Raw genomic sequence first — 23126 nt, 5'->3', positions numbered from 1 at the left:
TGAAATTATAACACCTATAAAGCCAAACAAAGAAAATGTAGACTCTTTCCTTATCCATGACTATGTAGAGCTTCCCATAAAAATATAATTCTAAGAATACCACCATAAGACTGATTTTCCAACTAAAGTATAACCTATTTTCAGAAAATATAGATATATAGATATATATGTGTATATATATATATATATATAAATAAACAAATAAATAATACTAATATTTAAATTAAAAGTACTGATATGAAGTTTGATTATAATATGTCTAGCATATACAATAGGTGATGACCTAATGTATAAAATAATAAGCAATCCTTTTAATGAAATATACAACAAGGACTTGAACCTTCTACTGAATTTACAATGACTTCCAGAACTTTTAACAACCAATGTTGAGAATTTCTCAAAAATATATCTCATATTTTGCTGAAGAGTGAGAGAAACAGATGCATTTTGTTTACAGTATATTCATGTTGCTTTTACTTAGTTTCCAGTAAATATTTAAAAACAACACTGACACAGCTTCAGAGTTTATCTCTTTATATTCATAACAAAAATTAATAAGTCATGGCCAAGTAAGGCCTTACTGAAAATACCCATGTTTATGCATTGTATAAAAATCTTGCCATTGGATATTATAAAAAAGAAAGCTGAGCGCAGAAGAATTGATGCTTTTGAACTGTGGTGTTGGAGAAGACTCTTGAGAGTCCCTTGGACTGCAAGGAGATACAACCAGCCCATTCTAAAGATCAGTCCTGGGTGTACTTTGGAAGGAATGATGCTAAAGCTGAAACTCCAGTACTTTGGTGACCTCATGTGAAGAGTTGACTCATTGGAAAAGACCCTGATGCTGGGAGGGATTGGGGGCAGGAGGAGAAGGGGACGACAGAGGATGAGATGGTTGGATGGCATCACCGACACAATGGACCTGGGTTTGGGTGGACTCCAGGAGTTGGTGATGGACAGGGAGGCCTGGCTGCTGGGGTTCATGGTGTTGCAAAGAGTCGGACACAACTGAACTGAACTGAACTGAACTATAATTTCACAGTCAAGAAAATAAAATTTATAATATTCTTTAATAGTTTTAAGCCAACAAAAGTGTTTAATATATGAGGAAAAGAAGTTTGAAATTTTAAATGAGCACTTTCTCAAGTAAAGAAATTCCTACTTTAAAACACACTGACCTTTTAAATTTTATTTTTCCTGTGGTCATGTATGGATGTGAGAGTTGGACTGTGAAGAAGGCTGAGTGCCGAAGAATTGATGCTTTTGAACTGTGGTGTTGGAGAAGACTCTTGAGAGTCCCTTGGACTGCAAGGAGATCCAACCAGTCCATTCTGAAGGAGATCAGCCCTGGGATTTCTTTGGAAGGAATGATGCTAAAGCTGAAACTCCAGTACTTTGGCTACCTCATGAAGTGGTGACTCATTGGAAAAGACTCTGATGCTGGGAGGGATTGGGGGCAGGGGGAGAAGGGGACAACAGAGGATGAGATGGCTGGATGGCATCACTGACTTGATGGACGTGAATCTGAGTGAACTCCGGGAGTTGGTGATGGACAGGGAGGCCTGGCGTGCTGCGATTCATGGGGTCACAAAGAGTTGGACACGACTGAGTGACTGATCTGATCTGATACTGTACTCTTTTAATGCTTCTTAATTTAGTTCAATTTAAAGTCATGTTTTTAGGTCTCATATAGGAAAAATCGTATGTGATATCTTTAATAAAAAAGAATTTATTAGAGGAGGCGATATGATGAGACTTAAGGACAAGTCAGGTATAGTGAAAGTGTCAGTAGCTCAGTTGTGTCCAATTCTTTGAGGCCCCGTGGACTCATGGGGTAACCCGTAAGACTCCTCTGTCCTTGGGACTCTCTAGACTCTCTCTACTGCAGTGGGTTGCCATTGCCTTCTCCAGGGGATCTTCCCAACCAAGGAACTGAACCCACATCTCCCACATTGCCGGCAGATCCTTTACCATTTGAGCTACCAGGGAGGCAATGAAAATCTGATGTGTTCTGCCTCATTTGGTTGTTTTAATACCTTAAGTCAACTCAGGTATTAAAGCAACCAAACGAGAGAACGTATCAAACTTTCATTATTTGTATTGCTATTCATTTTCACCCTATTGTTATGAAAAGACTGTGCCTTTCATATTTCTGATATTGCCATTCAGCATTGTTACTTTTTCACCTAAAAATGCTTATGATATAAAACTTAATGGTTCATAGTTTCACCTTTAATTCAAATTTGGAAGGAATAGAAAATAAAGACTATTCTAGAAATATGTAGTTTCAATACACAAATCTTAAATATTCAAATGAAATTCCAAAAAAATGTACATATTTATGTAACCACTATCTAGGATAAAATGAGAACTTAAGCAACACTCCAGAAGTCTCGCCACTGCCTCCTCTTAGTCATCACCCTCCAGAGGTAAGCATTACTTGACCTCTAGTCAACACATTGATTTTATCTGTGTTTGAATATCATGTGAGCAAGATTATACCATAAATGCTATTTTACATCTGGCTTTTTTCTCTCAGCATTATTTGAGAGAGGCTTCCATATCACTGCTTATAGCAACAGCTTGTTGATTTTCATCACTTTATAATACTATATTGTATGGATACACAAAGATGCATTTATCCATCCTACAACAGATGGATATTTGGCTTGCTTCCAGTTTAGAACACATGAATAATTTTTCAAAGAAAACTGATGTGTGCATTTTGGTGAAAATATTAAGCATTTTTGTTGGATCTATTACTGCAAATGGAATTTAAATATTAACATATTAGGTTGAAAATTTCAGCTTCAGTAGGGATTTTTAGGCAACTTTCCAAATTGTTAGTACTAAGTAAAACTCCTACCTATCAACACAATTTCAGAGGTCAAGTTCTTTTAAATCTTCTTGAATATATTTTAAAATATTTATATATATATTTAAATTTTTACTTTGTATTGGGGTATAACTGACAAACAATGTTATGACAGTTTCAGGTGAATAGTAAAGGGACCCGGCTATACATACATTGGATACATGTGTAAAATACATTAAACAAAAAAATTTTAGCCAATGCAGACTCATAGAGATAATGTAGACTATCTCATTTCTTATATCATTTATATTTCCCTAATGAGTAATGACAAAGGTCTGTCTAGTCAAAGCTATGGTTTTTCCAGTAGTCATGTATGGATGTGAGAATTGGACCATAAAGAAAACTGAGCACCAAAGAATTGATGCTTCTGAACTGTGGTGTTGGAGAAGACTCCCGAGTGTCCCTTTGGCTGCAAGGAGATCAAACCAGTCCATCCTATAGGAAATCAGTCCTGAATATTAACTGGAATGGCTGATGCTGAAGCTGAAATGGATGGCATCACTGACTGGATGGACATGAGTTTGAGCAAACTCCAGGAGTTGGTAATGGACAAGGAAGCCTGTGCTGTAGTCCATGGGGTCGCAAAGAGTCGAACATAATTGAGCAACTGAACTGAACTAAATGAGTCATAAAGTTCACAAAATAACGTTACATTTGGTGTTTGGATATCAATCAGCTTTCATAAAGTATCTTCTGAAGGCTTTACCCATTTATAAAAATAATGTTTGGTATTTATCTCTTAATTAATATACAGGTCTTATTTTTATTTGTTCTTTGCTACATGCTTTTTTGTATGATTGAGAGTGAAATTGTTAATTGCTGAGTCATGTCCAATTCTTTACGACCCTCCATGGACTGTGGTCTGCCAAGCTCCTCTGTATGTGGGATTTCCCAGGCAAGAATACTGGAGTAGGTAGCCATTTCCTTCTCCAGGGGATTTTCTCGACCCAGAGATCAAACCTGCTCTCCTGTATTGCAGGAAATTCTTTACCATCTGAGCCACCAGGGAAGCCATTTTATTGAGACATAATTCATATACTTATAATTTTATTGACCTATAATTCATATACTTGTCACACATTTAAATGACAATTCAATGTTTATTGGTATATTAGAGGAATTGTGCAAACATGCCCAGAATCAATTTTAGAAGATGTTTAGTATCATAAAGGAAGCTCCAAACCAATCATCACTCCCTTTTCCTCTCTATGCCCCGTCTTTAGACCAACACAACCACTAATCTAGTTCATAGCTCTATAGATTTGCCTGTCTGGGTATTACTTACATGTGAATTCATAAGTGATCTTTTGTGATTAATTCCTACAATTCCTATTGTTTTTTGTGACCTCTCCTGTGCCTTCTTTCACTTAACAAGTCCATTCAAGTTGCCACTTGTCTCAATACTTGATTGCTTTTGATTGGTAAATAATATTCCACTGTATTAATATATCATTTTTTAATTTATACATTAGTTGATTGATTTTGTTCATTCCAAATTTGGGTTTTATAAATACTACCACTATAAGCATTCTTTTACAAGTTTTTGTAAGTATTTATTTTCATTTATGTTGTTTATATAACTAAGATTGAAATTGCTGGATCAGCAGCATGGTAACATTGTTCAACCTTTGAGAAACTGCCTGTTTGCCAGAGTGTAAATCCCTATTCACACTCCCACCAGCAATATATAAGTATTTCAGCGAATCTACATCATTGTTTATAATGTTTGCTATCTGTCTTTTTCATTTACTGACATCCTAGTTATGTGAGTAGTATCTCCTTGTAGTTTTGATAGTTAATGCCGGTGAGAATATTTTTAAGTGATTATTGCCCATTTGTATGTCTTCTTTGGAAAATGTCTATTCAGATACTTTAGCCACAAGATTTAGCCACTACTAAATCGTATTTTAAATTGAATATTAAGAATTTTTATATATTTTAGATAAAAATCTCTTATAAGAAACATGATTGCAAATATTTTCTCTTACTGTGTGTGTTGTGTCCCTTTAGTGAATTTTTCATTTCAGTTATTGTATATTTCAATCCCAGAATTTCCATTTGATCCTTTTTTGTAATTTGTAATTTTTAGTGCTAGTGTTTGCTTGATGGGTTATTACCATATAAACATTTAAAATTCTTTAAGTGTGGTTTCATTGGTTCTTTGAAGATATTTATAATGGCTGCTTTGAACACTTTCTCTACTAAGTCTACATCTTTATTTTCCTGCAGATGATTGTTTTTGTCTGCTCTTTCTCCCTCTGTGATGTATCATACTTTTCATTTTTTTTTTATTTTTCAGTTTTCATAATTTTTTGAAAATAGAACATTTTAGATGATCACCAAGTCTGCATGCCCATTCCATCTTCCCTTGTGGGGTTCATCATTGTTGCTGTTGTTATTGGTTATCTGTTTACTGGCAACTCAGCCTAACTATCTTTACAGTGTAGAGGTTCTGATGTTGATCCTCAGAGGTATCAGCCATAGGCGTGTCTACAACATTACACGATGATAGTTGTTTTAGCCAGGCTCTCTTTCATCACTGCCTCCCCTCATCTCTGTTCTCTGCCTCTGTCACTATCATGCCAAGATGCTAAATTCCACTAACCATCAATCAATGGCTCTATTGGGGCATACTTTGCTCTGTAGTTTAATCCAATCAAATATGGGTCCCTCTGCATGGGTAGTTTTTGAGGCCATATTTTGAAAACTCTTTTTAAGTTACCTGACCCATGGATGTCTATATATATATTGCCTAACTCCATGGCCATAATATCTGAATCACTGCTCTAGTGCACAGAAGTGGTAAAGTTCTCTGAGAGATATTTTCCTGCTTTATGAGAAGGGAGGGGGGCGATCGTGGGAGCATCTGTTTTTTCTGAGCTTGTCTGTCTTGGACTAGAGACTTTGACCAACTAGCAAGCTTGGGTAAGAAATCAGGGCTTTAGTATTGTCAGCCTGCCATGTCTGGCATCAAGCTCCCTTCTTTTCAGTGGGGCTTGGGTGTAGGAGAGGAGCCCTCAGCCATCACAGCCTCCTTTACTTGAACATTTGCCTCTGCAGACACAGCAGAATGAGAAGTTCTCTGTTGCCTGAGTAGGAACAGAGACAGAAGAAAACTCATCAGTGCCACAGCTGTCTGGAGTGGAAAGTCCAACTTATTATAATCTTTGATGAGAGACAAGTGAAATTGTGATTTTCTGTCACAAGTTTTTGACCAAAAAAAAAAAAAAAAAACCAAGTTGCATACACAAACTACTCCTTCATAACGATCATTTAAATTAAGTAAAGAATTAAATTATTTGTTTACTGAATCCACTTCTGTAGTGGATTAATCAATGAATTAATCAAGTTAACTTTCTCATACTTCTATATCAGTTTAAGTACAACACAGAGAAGCTATATAAAAGTATTCTTTCAAATCAAAATGGTATCGTATCCACAAGAAATGGTAACTGCTGTAACTGAGATATGGCTTTAAAATGGTAGGGGAAAAAAGTAAAAGAACAGAAAAACTATAAAATAGAGCAAGTGACGTCCCAAAGTATAAAAGGTGAGTTTCTTTAGGCCAATTTGGAGCCGTCATGTCAGAGATCTCAGAAAGTTGGCCCATTTTCTCAGCTTTCCTGTCCTGTTCACCTGTCACCACTTCATCACTTCCCCACCCCCAACTCAAGCTTCCCTCGACACATTCTCATTATCCTTAACTGCTCACACTGGCAGTCACAGATAAATGACTGGAAATTCTTATTTATATTGTATATTATATACAAAATCATGGTCAATTTTTTTTTCCTGCATGCATTTGAAAAGTTAAATTCTTAATCATGATTTTGCAAAGTTTGAACTCCTTCATCAGTACAACTTCTGATTTTGTCTTTACTGTTAGAAAATGATATTTCATACCTAGTATGAAAATTTTTAAAAATAAAAATAAATAATGGAGTCACATAGCCCAGTGGCATTTATCAGTTGTCACTCTGAATCTGTATAACACCAAGACAGTATTCAGCTCCTGTAACATCAGCAGAATTAAAACAGTAAATTTCTCTCCAGTCTCAGATCACTCAGCTGCAACTTCAAAATTCCAAAGAGCTATCACAGTATTTGCTTCTGAACCATATCTTTTTACAAAAACAGACAACTCCAGATTATTTTTTCACAGATATTGTTTCTGTAGACAAGTGAAGTGGACAGCTATGCTATTATGCTTTAAGAGTCATTACTGGTGTTTGACAGAAAACAACAAAATTCTGTAAAGAAATCATCTTTCAATTAAAAAAAAAATATTTTAAAAGAGTAGTTACTGAACATGTATAGGGAGCATTCCAAATTTCTTTCCTTTACCAAGTATCCTGGTTTTAATTTCATAGGTTTAGATCCATCCCATGAAAAAATGAAAAAAAAAAAAAATGGAAAAAGAGAGGCAGGTCATCTTGGGTCAGGCCAAATTGGAAGAGACTGATACATCAAATATAAGAAAATATGAGTCACTGGAAACCTGCTGGGTTAATTAAAGGAAAAGATTGAAAGACACATACAATAATGTGGATTCAAAAGATGATTCTAAACAAATGAGCAGACAAGGATGACGGAGGGCCATTAGAAAAGATACAGGCCATCAAACAGATGGGACCAGGAGGAGCTGAAGGAATTCAAAGGGCAGCTGGTCTTGATCTTCTTAGGGACCTGTGAGAAAGAACATCCACATGTGCATAAAGTGGCTGAAAGAAGATGAAGGGTTTGAGAGGAGTAAAAAAAAATTAATTGGCACTGTAGAAAATGGGAAAAGAAGCCAATTAGGGCTAAATAAGATTGCTGAGTAGGGCTGCACACCTATCCAAGGTGAGAAATCATACACTTTGATGAGGCAATTAACACTGTTAGGTCACTTCTCGCTGGTAGGTTTTGGCTACCCAAGGGCATGGAGTTATATAACCTGATGAAGGAGCATTCAGCATGTATGAGAGTTTACAGACAGAGAGGGATGGAAAGATCATTTTAAAAGGGCCTTAGAAGGACCCTCTAAATCAGCTGAAGGGTGACTTAAGACACTAAAAAAACCCTGTCCTTAAAATAATCTCACCATCCTTCTCTCTTTGTATGCCCTCATTCCTGCTGAATACTCCTTCATCAGGTTATATTTCCCCTATACTAATGGGCTCTCCTGATGGCTCAGATGGTAAAGAATCTGCCTGCAATGCAAAAAACCCAGGTTCAATCCCTGGGTGGGGAAGAGTCCCCTGGAGAAGGGAATGGCAACCAACTCCAGTATTCTTTCCTGGAGAATTCCATGGACTGAAGGGCCTGATAAGCTGCAGTCCATAGAGCCACAAAGACCATGGGGTCACAAAGAGTTGGATGCCACCCAGAAACTAACACTTCCTTTCACTTTCAGATCAATACTAATAGCTAAGAATTTTTCAAAGCGTCTGCTATGTGCTAAACTTGTGTTCTACATTTCACAATATCTCTTTTATCCCATAAGGAATCTGTGTGTGTGTGGGGGGGGGGTTACAACCTCTTTTAGAAATGGCTACACTGAGTTCTGAAAGGTTAATCCGCATTCCAGTGTTCCGCAGTCACTAAGTGGTGCATCCTAATTCAGACACAAGTTTGCTTAGAACCACAGCTCCTGATGAGGTAATTATGTTCTCTTGCTCTTCCAGAGGATTTATTCACTGACAGTTTCAAGACTTGGCTTTAAAATTAAACAGGTAGGTACAGTTTGCGAAAATTCAGCTAGTTTATACAATTCTGATATGTGGATTTGTCTGAATGTGTTTTGTACTTCAATACAAAGTGTTATAAAATGAATGAGAGCTTTGAAGTTGACTGACTATCTAAGAGGTTCTGAAAGAAAGCAGAAGGGCAATTTTAGTGTCAGATGCAGTATATAATAATTTTTGCTTGTATTTTCAATGTCTTCTCCAGGATTCTACTTCTTACTACCTCTTTTGTCTTGGGTGACAGAGTTCACCTCTGTACTCTCATATTATCTCATCTGTAAAATGAAGCATTTAGAATTCTTGAATTATAGACTTCACCCGGGTCCGCGCTGCGGCCGCAGGCGGAGCGGCCGGTGCCGGTGCTGGCCCTCGCGTCCGCGCTCTTGGGCTCCCAGGCGGTCGATGGGACCTAGCGCCGTGAAGCAGGAGGCGGCGGCCGTCGGGGGGCTGGGTCAGCGTGAGAGCCCGCCGGGGGTAAAAAAAAAAAAAAAAAAAGAATTCTTGAATTATAAAGTCTTTGTGTTGTTTAATTCTATACACCATTTTTTTTTCCTTCCTCAAGTCTGATTTTGGGTTTGGACTGTTTGGATGAGAGAATATTTGAGCTCTCACAAAATGCGTGAGGATGATTAAAGTTTTATTACATGCATAAATCTTGGAAATGTATACTCCTTCTATCATATATATTAGCAAATAAATTGTCATCCACCCTTAGAAAATAGAATTCACATTTTAAGTGATGCTGAGTCAAGGTGTCATAATTTACACATTTAAGTCAAATTGAAGAAATACGAGAACTTTGAAATAAACAAAAGCAAAAAGCAAAAAGAAAAAAAGTCTCAACTTAGTAAGGAAAGACTTTATTCAAAGAAATTGTCATGTGGGGAAAACCTACAGAAGGACAGGGACTCTTGCAACAAGGGGCTTTTTCTGATCATAAATCATTAAGTGAGTCAAGGGTAATTAAAAAAAAAAAAAAAGCATTTTCTTTTACAGAAAGAAGTCAACAAAGCTGAAAAGAATTGTGTGTTTGGAAGTAGAATGAAAGGTGTGGGAACTGGGAAGAAAGGATGGTGTGATCAGAAAGAGGGTCTGAGAATGTTTTATCCTAAAGCCAGCCTATTTTCCAAGAGGACCACTTGAGGGTGGATTGTCTGTTGGCTCAGGTTGAGGGTGAGCCAGAGGTTCCAGAGTCTGGGGGTAGGAGATTATCTTAACCAGAGTTTGAATAATAAGCATTTATTCCAATTAATCAATGCAAACAAGCAGTTCAGCTAATCATTTATGAACCAGAGAATGGAAATTTAGGGGGGGGGGGTCTGATTTTAGTCTTATCCTAGGTAAACACAGTGGGCACCTAGAAGTCTTTATCTAAAGTCGTATGGGGAAAGGTGGTTGTTTAGAATAAGTGGTTTTATATAGCATAAGGATTGAAGAATTTCTTAATCTTCACTGTTTTTCAAGATTATAGGACTTAGGCAAGAGGTATAAAGCAATTAGTACATTAGGCAAAGTATTGTTAGAGGAATATAATGGCAATAGACTGGAATATTTTATAAATACATTATATTATCATTATGTATTTAATTTATTATTAAAATAAATAATTGTATTTAATAATACATCATATTTAATTGATTATTTTATTTAATCATTTAGGGACATGGGTTTGATCCCTGGTTGGGCAACTAAGCCCATAGGTCACAATTAGAAAAGCCTGCATGCCACAACAAAGAGTCTGCACATTGTAACAAAGACCCAATGCAAACCCTCAAAAAAAAAATGAAATGCAGATTCAATATTTTTTACATAATGATTATAATGATATTATGGACTTCATAATGATATGAAGCAGAGCAATGCCTTAGTGTGTCCAAGTAGAAGCTGGTATATGTACCGGGATTGTACATTAAATATCAATATAAAATAAGCTTCATACTCAGTAGAGAAACAGAATACAATCAGAATCCAGCTTTTTTGTCTGTTCATGTTAAGAATAAACTGTATTGAGAAATAATTAAGAAAAAATTCAGCATCACACAATCTAAAACGGAATTTCTACCTGTAATTTAAAGTATTAAAAGAAAAAGCAGATGGACTGATTGGTACACATATGATTTTAAGAAAAATATGTAAGTTTGTATTATTTATTCAAGTAATTGTGTTATAAAATGTCTACCAACATAACATCTTTTTATACCTCTTTCCAAAATCAGATCAGATCAGTCCCTCAGTCGTGTCCAACTCTTTGCTACCCCATGAATCACTTTCTAAAATAAAGTAGATTAAAGATTTTTATCCATATATTCTTTTGTGTTATTTTCAAACTGAAATTTTAAATTGGTGATAGAAAGTCTCCTCTAAACAGGCAAAACAATCCTGAGAAAGAACAAAGCTGGAGGAATCAGATTTCCTGATTTCAGACTATACTACAAAGCTAAAGTAATCAAAACAGTGTGATACTGGCACAGGAACAGAGATATAGATCAATGGAACAAGCCAGAGTTCCCAGAAGTAAACCCACACACTTAATGGTCAATTAACCTATGACAATGGAGGCAAGAATATATAATGGATAAAAAAGTCTCTTCAATAAATGGTACTGGGAAAACTGGACAGCTACATGGAAAAGAATGAAATTAGAACATTTTCTAACACTGTACAAGAAAATAAACTCAAAATGAATTAAAGACCTAAATGTAAGACTGGACATTATAAAACTTCTAAAGGAAAACATAGAACATTCTTTGACATAAATTACAGCATTTGTTTTTGATCCATTGCCTAGAGTAATGAAAATAAAACCAAAATTAAACAAATGAGACCTAATTAAACTTAAAAGTTTTGCACAGTAAAGGAAACCAGGAATAAACAACAAAGGAAAACCTATGAGCTGAGAGGTAATATTTGTGATCGATGATACCAATAAGGAAGCAATTAAATTAAATTATTTGCAAACAATGCTACATACAAGGGATTAATTAAATTTCCAAAATATACAGTTAATATATATATTTTAAAAAACCCAATCAAAAAAACAGGCAGAAGACCAAAAGAAACTTTTTTCCAAATAAGACATAGAGATGGCCAACAGGCACATGAAAAGATGCTCAACAACACTGATACAAGAGAAATGCAAATCCAAACTACAATGAGGTATCATCTCACACCAGTCAGAATGACTATCACTAAAAGTCTATAAGTAATAATGCTGGAGAGGATGTGGAGAAAAAGGAACCTTCTATACACTATTGGTGGGAATGTAGACTGGTACAGCCACTATAGAGAACAGTACGGAGGTTCCCAAAAAAACTATAAGTAAAACTAGCATATGATCCAGCAATCCCACTTCTTGGCATATATCAGGAGAAAATTCTAATTCACAGGGATCCATGCATCCCAATATTCACTATAGCACTATTTTCAGTAGCCAAAACTTAGAAGAAACACATATGTCCATAGACAGGTGAATGAATAAAGAAGATATGGCATGTGTGTGTGTGTGTGATAAAATACTCAGCAGTAAAAAAAGAATGAAATGATGTTATTTGCAGCAACGTAGATTGACCTAGAGATTGTCATACTAATGAAATGTCAAAGTATCATATGACATCACTTATGTATAGCATTTTTTTAAATGATACAAATGAACTTGTTTACAGAACAGAAGTAGATTTATAGACATAGAAAACAAACTTGTTACCAAAGGGAATTTTTAAAACTGATACAAATGAACTTGTTTACAAAACAGAAATAGACTCACAGATAGGGAAAACAAACTTATGGTTACCAAAGGGAATAGAGAGATAAACTAGAAGTTTGGGATAGATAATAAGCCTTTACTGTATGGCACAGGAACTATATTCAATATCTTGTTATATTTCTCATCTGTTTTTACCTTAATTTTTATAACTCTGGAATTCTCAGCAAAATAACCTTTACTTCTGCATATATAAAGTTATTTCTGGTTCTGTTCATTCTGTCAATGGGAACAATATGTCAATGACCCATTTGGCAAAATTAAATTCACAACTCTTCCTTGTGAAAGACAATTCTGTGATTTTTCTGGGTCTATCTCCTCAAGATTTTCAAAACCTCATAGAAAATAGAGGATTGACAAATAACTTCTGTGTGATGTCAACTGAAAGAAAAGCACTGATAGGCAACTCTACTGTCAGGCAAAGTAATAGAAGGGCTTTCAAGGGTGTGCAAACTGTGGAGACATGGTCTGGCTAGACACCACACACCACGCCCTGTTCTTGAGGCAAAATGAAAGGTAAAAACACAAACAAGGTATGAAAACCATTCGGTCCAGACTAGGTGGTGGGGAGCTGAAACAGTTCTTTTGGTTCAGTACTTTCCAAACGTCAAGCCCAAGCAGGAGGAAACACTGTCAGGCAGCTGTCTTTTTCTGTTGCTCTCAGGACTGTTAGCAGTCATCTCGTTGTTGCTCATACTAACCCTGGCCTCTTTTTTTTCTTTTTCCTATTGTCAGTGAGTTTATTCATTCTGTGCATAATCTCCTTGGGTCTAGGAGTCTATATTATTAACTCATAGTAAAGCAGAATGTATTTATTTAATCAGGAAAACTTAATTTCCATAAAGGATAATATCAAAGGGAGACAAAGGAGATTAACACAGCATTACATTTGTTCATGTCCCACAGTGTGTTTTTACCAGAAGGGATTCTTCCATTTTAAATATATTTTATATGTCAAGCACAGTCATATCATTGATGTTAAGAAATCCACGGGTCTTCTCTGGTGGCTCAGTGGTAAGGAATCTGTCTGCCAATGCAGGACACATGGGTTCAATTCCTGGTCTGAGAAGGTCCCACATGCCGTGGAGCAACTAAGCCCATGTGTTGCAACTACTGAGCCTGTGCTCTGGAGCCTGGGAGCTGCAACTGCTGAAGCCCATGAGCTTAAAGCCCATGCCCTGCAACAAGAGAAACCACTGCAATGAGAAGTCCACGCAATGTGACTAGAGTACCCGTTCTGCACAACTAGAGAAAAGCCCAATGCAGCAAGAAAGACCCAGCACAGTAAAAAATAAATAATAAAGTTTAAAAAAGAAATCCTTGCATTTATGAAACAAGTGCATTTAAAAGAAGAAAGAGATTCTCATAAGATCCCTATGGAATTGAAATTATTAATCTCATTAAAGCTCAACATTCAGAATACTAAGATCATGGCATCCAGTCCCATCAATTCATGGCAAATAGATGGGGAAACAGTGGCTGACTTTAATTTTGGGGGCTCCAAAATCACTGCAGATGGTGATTGCAGCCATGAGATCAAAAGACATTTATTCCTTGGAAGGAAAGTTATGACCAACCTAGACAGCATATTCAAAAGCAGAGACATTATTTTGCCAACAAAGGCCCATCTAGTTAAGGCTATGGTTTTTCCAGTAGCCATGTATGGATGGGCCATAAAGAAAGCTGAATGGCAAAGAATTGATTCTTTTGAACTGTGGTATTGGAGCTGACTCACTTGAAAAGACCCTGATGCTGGGAAAGATTGAGGGCAGGAAGAGAAGGGGACAACAGAGGATGAGATGGCTGGATGGCATCACTGACTCAATGGACATGAGTTTGGGTGAACTCCGGGAGTTGGTGATGGATATGGAGGCCTGGCATGCTGCAATTCATGGGGTTGCAAAGAATCGGACATGATGAGCAACTGAACTGAACTGAATCTCATTTAAACATGGGATTATTGAGGCTGTAAGGGGTTAATTAAATTTAATGACTCACACACCATGGGTGTCAGAGTAGAAACTCACATTTAGAGTTCTTCCTCTATGTAATCCAGGCTTTTTCACTACCTTTTTAATTTTCTATACATCTTAGTTTCAAATAGACAGTGATATTGTATATGCCAATACAATTCCTAATAGTCACAATCATATAGATCATATTGAACATTTACTATGAGTAGCACTGTTTAAGTGCCACACAACTATTTTTTCATTCAAACCTCACAGTTGTCCTAGGTTTTTGTTAGCTTTCTTCCTCATTTTGCAAGATGAAGGTGAAGGAAGACATGAAAGTTAAATTTACACAGTCAGGGAGAACTATAATTGGGTGAGAGTCAAACCCCAGAAGTTTAACTTCAGAGCCCATGTGCGATCATCATTTAATAAAATGACACTACATATAATAATAAAAAAAATAGTGACCTGGATTACTGTACAAATATATGTTACAGTCAGTAAATAACATGGGAATAACAAATATAGTACAGTGTTGGATGGAGCCATGGTGACCTAGACTGAAATGAGAATGTGGTTTCCTATCTCATACAACTGTTTACAAATCCTTTGCCCTCAGCATCCTGGTACATATTTTGATGCACAGATATACACATTTATGCTTAATATAGCTAAGAGTAGGACTGTTGAGTTAAGAGTATGCATATCTTTGGCTTTAGTGTATTTATAGAATGATGTAACAACACTATTATTGACAGACTGAAGGTTGCTAAGGTTTTCTGATTGACACATTTACAATTAGCTATTTATTTATATTTCTATATAGCGACTTGATTGGGTTAGAATGCTAATAACATCAACATCTGAATAGCACCTGAAACATTTTCCCAAAATGACTATGTTGTTGATATCCTGTTAACAATAGAAAACTCACTTTTTCAACAATGTAAATAAATATAGCAAACTCTCTTTATGTATCAGAATTATAAGATAATTGAAGTTGTGTAGAATTTGTCCACTGTAACTTTTGGGTTTAACACAAAATATCACTGTGCTAACCCATTTTTATAAACGTGTTCTATGTCCCCAAAACTATCCCCAAAACAGGAGATACAGGAGTGAATCTATGACTGCTGTCCAGGAACTTGAAGTTCAGTGAGGCAGACAGACACAGTTGTTAAATACACAAATACACTATTTCAATTCATGTCAATGATTACATCAACCACTAAAATAATGCAAAGATTTTTTGAAGGAGAAATGTGGACATGGTGGAATGGATAATTAACCTGGGGGAGGAATTCACTGGGAAAATGCATTCTCAGTTTTTCCATAAATATCTCTTTGATCTTGAACAAGGGCTTAAAAGAGACATTTCTAGATACCATCCAATAAAATCCCTTCTAAACAGAAAAGTAAAGCAGTGTGCAGTAAAACCATCATATCAAAACATTTCTTGTATATGTCCTTATTTGAAGGAGTGCAGTTAAAAATAGACACAAAACCCAAAAGCCCTCCATTAATTTAATCATTTCCATCTCTCCAGTGTGTTTATTTTAGAGATATCTGTAAGGTCCATAGAAGTATGTTATAATGTCTATCACTAAACTAAGTGGTTACAGATTCCGGTTTTATTAGATTTCCTGATTGCTTTTTCATGTTCTTTCTCTTTTCCTTTGATGCCTTCATTTTATTATTTTCTCTCATTGCTTACTTGACACCAGTCTGTAGAACAACAAAATTCACTTTTAATTTTCTGATTCTAAACTCTCAGTCTGGATTCTACCCTTGTTCAGTTGCTCAGTCTTGTCCAACTCTTTGCAACCCCATGGACTGAAGCACACAAGGCTTCCCTGTCTTTCACCATCTCCCAGAGCTCTCTGGAACTCATGTCCATTGAGTCTATGGTGTCATACAACCATCTTGTCCTCTGTTGTCTCCTCCTCCTCCCACCTTCAATCTTTCCCAGCATCAGGGTCTTTTCCAATGAGGCAGTTCTTTGCATCAGGTGCCCAAAGTATTGGAGCTTCAGCTTCAGCATCAGTCCTTCCGATGAGTATTCAGGACAGATTTCCTTTAGGGTTGAATAGTTTGATCTCCTTGCAGCCCAAGGGACTCTCAAGTCTTCTCTAACACCACAGTTCAAAATCATCAATTCTTCGGCGCTCAGCCTTCTTTATGGTCCAACACTCACATCCATACATGACTACTGCAGAAACCATAGCTTTGACTACACAGACTTCTGTCAGCAAAGTAATTTATTTATTTATCTGTTTCTTCTTTAAAAAACGAATATTGAGCACTTTCTTTTGTTAGATACTATGCCCAGTGCTGTTGAGTCAAAAATGAAAATATTTGATCATCTCCAAAGAAAATCATGGAATCCAAGCCACAGTTATCAATACTAGCATTAGTAATTATCAATACTAGCACTACATGAAATATAGATGGGAAATTTTTAGCAGATGGATAAACTGGAATTGTTGAAAATATCAACAAATTTTTAAATTATCATATTCTTTAATAAAGTATGCATTAGAAAGCACTGCAAAGTATAGGTATATTGCTGGTGAACCACAGCCATGTAACCAAAGCCAGATGCACTACAGGATATTAATAATAGCCCAGAAAAATCCCACAATCCTGGTCCAGTCATCATCATATTCTTGTAACACCTTAAAGTAGTAGTATTTCTTTTTGAAATTTATATCAATGGAGTTATGTAATCTGCATAACTTTATTTCTGTTGCATGTAATAATAGTTAACTTTTCTATTGCTATGATCATTAGCTGCACATATTTTTTGGTGCATACCTGTATACGTTTCCTATGAGGTATGGGTATGCACATCCTCAGCTTTAGTAAGTTTATGGAATAAAGTTATTTATAAGTAAATAGGCAGATTGATGATGACTAAGGGTTTTTAATCCACTCTTCTCTAAACAAAAAAAAAATCACATCTATGCATTATAGGATCTCACAATTCTCACAGTTAAAAAGCCTCTATATACTAAAAAATTTACTTAAAACCTCATCTAAGAAACATTTATATGAACACTTTAAGCTCATTCAATTATATGCCTCCATAGAGTTTTATGTATTCTATACATATGTATTTGATCATTTGGTTGAAGCTGTATTTAACCTTATGTTTTGTTTTATAGTATATCCTTTTATTAGAGCTAGTGCCTGGAGGCAGAGCCTGATAACAACAGGAAAATATTACATATACAACAGTATTTTTTACTTCCTTTTTTTTTCAAAATATTTATATAACATTCCTGGAATCAGAGAAGGGAAGTAAAGAATCCATCCCTTTTCAGAGCCTCACCTCTCTCTGGAGGGTAAAACAATTTGCTGCTTCCCACTATGCATAAAACACTGCACTGTAGTTTAGCATAGAAATAGAAGAGGATGACAGCTGTGCTAGAAGCTGGCAAGGAACTGTAAGAAAGCAAAATGCAATTACCCAATTTGGAGTCTGACCAGGAGAACGGAAGTCATTCTTTTTTTTTTTTTTTCTATTTAAGTTTTAGACACTTTTAATGAACAAATGCTCTATGTACTTTAGTTTTCCTCTTCTTGCAAAAACAAAACCAAAACACAACCAATACTTTTCTACATTTAGTCCTCAACAACAGTCTTTCTTTGATTTAAAATTGAAAAACTGTCTGTCTGTAAAACAACATACAAGAATTATTTTGGCAGGTTTTGACAAGTAGTATATTGAGTGACTGCATATTTTCTTAAAGGACAAAAAACAAAACAAAAAAATTTCAAATGAAAACAATTCACACAATTCTTCTACATGAAAGTTTAAAATGTAGGAGCTAAATTAAGAGCCTTTAATATTCCTTTAGATACCTCATTCTTGGGTTATGCTTCTTTATTGTTTTCATTTAACTAATAACAAAGAATTTAGGAATTATAAGCCTATAAGGACCATGGGCTTCCCAGATGGCACCAGTGGTAAAGAACCCACTTGCCAATGCAGGAGATATAAAAGTCACAGGCTCAATCTTGGGTCAGGAAGATCCCCTGGAGATCAATGCAACCCACTCCAGTATTCTTGCCTGGAGAATACCATGGACAGAGGAGCCTGGAAAGCTACAGTCCTCGGGGTTGCAAACAGTCAGACAAAACTGAAGACACTTTGCATACAAGAACCATGGAATAATCTCAAAAATATTTTTATTGAGCAGGCTCTAAGCTGTCATAAACAGACTGCTGTACATTTTTTCTAAATGTAAGGGGACACATTTTAGTTGCAGTTTCTTTGTTATCAAAACAGATTTAATTTGGTAGCAAAATGGTTTGAAGAACATTACAATGTCATTGTATTTAAGATTTTTTTTTAATTTGAATTGTTTTGGTGTTGTAGAGTATTAATCAAGGGAATCTGTTTCATATTGGCTCAGCCACTGATTGAGTAATGTCAAAAAAAACAAGCTCATTCTTTAGGTGCCAATTTTTTTTTTTAATAAACTTATTCAGGTCATTAGGAAATGAAGTTCATTTTCCCAACAAGACTATTTCAAAGGCAGAGATGCCAATATTTATAACTTGTGAGATGCTGCCCTGTTTACTACTTCACTTGCTGACACTGACTGTGACTAAATCGGTAAAAGAAATATTCAGATCTTTTCTTTTGTGTCCTCCATTCTTTAGCACAAATTTCAAACTTATCACCTATCTTCTCACGAGGGCCTCACCCCAAATTACTAGCTATTTCCCTGGAAGTCTTTTACCTTCAAGACTAGGTCACATATCTTTTCTATTGTCCTCCACCATTGTGCAATTCACTATAATGCTTATCAAGAAGTGATTTTTTGTGTGCATTCTCTATATTTCCACATACTTTTTTTGCTATAGGACAGTAGAAGGTCCTCTCATACTGATTGTCATTATATCTTTGCCAAGTAGCCTAGCTCTTCCTTAGTAGGTAATCAAAAATTACTTGCTATATTATATGATTACATATTTTTCCCAAGGAAATGATCAAAAGCTCAAGGATAACTAAAAACGGGCTATTTCGATTCTTATCCAGAGACAATGGTTTGGAGAAGGAAGACATTCTTATAACATGGGTTCCTATTAACCACTTCCTATTTTGTACTTGTGCCTTATACCATCCCTCTCTAAGGGTCTCAGTCACAGTCTTATACCACTCTTATTATTACAATTACGAAAATATATGTGAATATGCTATGTATCTATAAAGGTCTATATATGCATTTCATTGTCATCATTCTCATTTCAACTTTAAGCATAAAGCACAAACAATAGAATCAAAGACTAACATCACAAACAAATACTATAAAATTAAAAATTATATCACATTATATAATATTCAAGTTGCTTACCATTTTTATGTATTTTATTCTTACAGAAATTTAGATACAACCAAGATGTTTATGGGGGCTTCTCTTGGGGCTCAGACAGTAAAGAATCTGCTTGCAATACGGGAGACCCAGGCTTGAGCCCTGGGTTAGGAAGATCCCCTGGAGAAGGGAATGATAACCCACTCCAGTATTCTTGTCTGAAGAATCCCACGGACAGAGGAACCTGACTGGCTATGGTCCATGGGGTTGCATAGAGTCGGACACAACTAAAAGACTAACACTTTCACTCTTTTCAAGATGTTTATATGATAATGACACTTCTTCTTTATCATTATCATATTTCGTAATCTATTAGGAGTTCATTTTAAGGACCTATTATTTAACCTAGATTGTCAATGTCATGTCATTGTCAAAACCAAAAACCACTCACAGCCATCAGCCCCTCTTCACCCATGAGAGCTAGAGTTTCACTTCATCCTTCTTTGATCTAAATACAATACAAGGGGCAAAAAAGACCATAAGTCTCCTACATGCTGATACCCCAATAGAGTGTGGTTTATTTGGCTTTAGCCTTTGCAAGCTGACCTCGGCAGCTTCAACCTTCCCAGTTTTATGTATTCAGTTTGAAAGAGTCCGATTTTTTCAAAAGCAGCTAGCTGTTAACAGAAAGAAGAGAAAAACAAGATTTATCTTATCCTGCTCCATCCAAAACAAGGTGCTGTGCTTTCTGTGACTTCAATTTGACAAGTAAAGCCCTGGGCAGGCACGGTGCATCAGTGCTTGTCACCGTAAGGCAACCGAGTGGAAAAGATAGTGCAGGAATGAACAAGTGTAGCAGGTAACTAATTAAGATTAGGAGGCAACAGCAGATTTTCTAAATCCAAGAACCCAATCCTGCCATGTCTGCTGTAATACAAAACATACACAACAGGCATGGAACAAACTCATCTTGGAAAATATGTTTAAAAAATTCTGTAAATTTCTAAAGCAAAACTGGTAAAGTGAAAAATCTGAAAGTGAGGCAAAAAACAAATCTTAAATCTAGTTTTATTTTACACATTTGTCATACTCATAAACCAAATTTCCTCCAAGTAAGGAGATAAAATATTTCTATTCCAAATTCTCAATATTCAAAATAATACTCTCTCTCCCCTGTTCCTGTAAGCTTATAAAAACATCTTCACCTTAACATATTTAATATGTGAAAGTCAATATATTACGTGGAACCCCATGGAGTCCAGCTCCTTCACTGTGAATATTCCTCCATTTCTTTCTTTAGAGCATTTCCCCTGATTTTTTTTCTCCAGAGTTGTTTCTATCAGGTTCTCTTCTTATTATTGATTTTATTTTCTTCCTGTATCTGTCCATTAGCCTAAAATTATATGGGGAGCTTCTTTTCTGTACTAAGTTCTGTTTGTATAGGATATATTGCATGGCAAAGTGCATGCAGGAGGACTTACATGCAATTATAACTTTGAAATCAAGAGATACAGACTAGGAAGCATCCAACAGAGCTCCTCTCATTTTGTTCTATCCCTCCATACATGTTCTTCCGTGTTTAAATTTATTCCCAAATTCAATCACTTCCAACTCCTAGTCCTAATCTTCCATTGTGGAAATTGACAAAGGTTACGAATGTTAAGTATTCTAGGTTACTTGTATTTTCCATATTTTTCAATGAAGTTTAGAATCATTGATATGGTCCAGCTGAAAATGTGCTCAGAAATGAAGATAATATATTTACAAAGACATGATCACTGTCCTTCAGGAGGAAATAATGAGTAAGGAAATCTCACAACTGATGTAATACATTTCTTACTTTCTTATAGGTACCCAACAGTATTCCCATGAACTTTCTGGCCAGACTGCTGAGAAACTGAGATAAATTTATACTCATATCATTTACAACAATGGAGGTTCAATGCCAAGATACAGGAGGCTGAAAAGGAATTAGCAGAGTAGCAGTGGTTCTGTTTAAGAATTCTTCACACACAGGCATAGTCAATGACCTCCTAACCAAGGAGAGTGATTCTGAGCGGAAGGATATTACTCATTTTCTTGTTCCTGAAATTATACTTCCAAATGGAAAATAGTGACTGATTGCTTCTGGCGCTGACATTCATAATGTCTTCATTGTATTTCCATACAGAGTTGCCTTCAATTTATGGAGTGATCCCTGTTGCAGCTCAAAAGTTGCATCAATTCCTGGGTCAGGAAGATCCCCTGGAGAAGGAAATGGCAATCCACTCCAGCAGTCTTGCCTGGAAAATCCCATGGATGGAGGAGCCTGATAGGCTACAGTCCATGGGGATGCAAAGAGTTGGATACGACTGAGTGACTTCACTCACTTTCACTTATAGATGTTTATTCACCTGGAGTGACTTTTCAAGCCTTAGAGTCCATTATCACATGGCAATGTGAACTTGTGTCAATTTTTTCATAGCGATCCCATTAATTGGCTTACTTCTTGCCAGTTTGCAACCTGTGGACTAGCTGGTAACCATTTGTTATAGTATTTCTGTAATTTCTTTCAGTTTCAGTATTCTTACATTTTATTCTGTGCATCAAATGGTAAAGGCTTTAGTGCAGTGAATACTGATCAGTAAAGATAAAAATTGAAAGTAAATATTTCCTGTAATTTCTAAGTACCTAAATATCACACTCATTAGTAACAGAAAGGGGCTTCCCTGTGGCTCAGCAGTAAAGAATCCACATTCAGTGCAATGCTGCCACTGCTGCTGCTGCTAAGTCGCGTCAGTCCTGTCGGACTCTGTGCGACCCCATAGACAGCAGCCCACCAGGCTCCCCCGTCCCTGGGATTTTCCAGGCAAGAGTACTGGAGTAGGGTGCCATTGCCTTCTCCTGCAGTGCAATGACTTGAGTTCAATCCCTGGGTCAGGAAGATCCCATGGAGAAGGGAACAGTGACACAATCCAGTATTCTTACCTGGGAAATCTCATGGACAGAGGAGCCTGAAGGTCTGCAGTCCATGGGGCCACAAAGAGTCAGACATGACTTAGTGGCTAAAGAAAGAGTAACAGAAAGAAAACTAATGTGAAATTTAAGCCTACAACCAAGTCTGTCACAGTGCCAGGATCTTATTCCTTCCTTCCTCTTTTACCACCTCCAGGTTTCTCTTGCCTTTTGCTGAATTTTCAAGTCACTCCCCTTACCTAGTGGAGATAATCTAGCCTCCACTTTCAGAGATTCTCAGCACCCATTGTGCATATAACTGCAATGCTTTTCCATTAATTCTCACTGTAGTAACTGCAGTGAAAGAAGAAACTGGAGTCTGTTAGTCTCTGCCTATAAATCCCATGAGCTCAAACCATACTGTCAGTTCAGTTCAGTCGCTCAGTCATGTCCGACTGTTTGCGACCCTATGAATCGCAGCACGCCAGGCCTCCCTGTCCATCACCAACTCCTGGAGTTCACTCAGACTCATGTCCATCGAGTCAGTGATGCCAT

The 23126-nt window shown here is 36.4% G+C and overlaps 1 long non-coding RNA gene across 1 annotated transcript in view; it reads right to left on the bottom strand.

The window, feature by feature from the left end:
• Positions 1-13352: 13352 nt before the first annotated feature.
• LOC147356979 (uncharacterized) overlaps positions 13353-23126 on the bottom strand; it is a 383508-nt gene continuing 373734 nt past the window's right edge. The window contains exons 3-4 of the long non-coding RNA XR_015143697.1: positions 22605-22681; positions 13353-13539 (exon numbers count right to left, since the gene is read on the bottom strand). This is a non-coding gene — a long non-coding RNA (uncharacterized LOC147356979). The remainder of the gene's footprint in view (positions 13540-22604; positions 22682-23126) is intronic.

Source organism: Bos grunniens, chromosome 16, assembly GCF_055505025.1.
Source record: "Bos grunniens cultivar Pamir isolate PY7600 chromosome 16, Bosgru_T2T1.0, whole genome shotgun sequence".
Lineage (NCBI taxonomy): Eukaryota > Metazoa > Chordata > Mammalia > Artiodactyla > Bovidae > Bos > Bos grunniens.
Note: the sequence above shows the minus strand (reverse complement) of the source record. Positions and strands in the feature narration are given on the sequence as shown.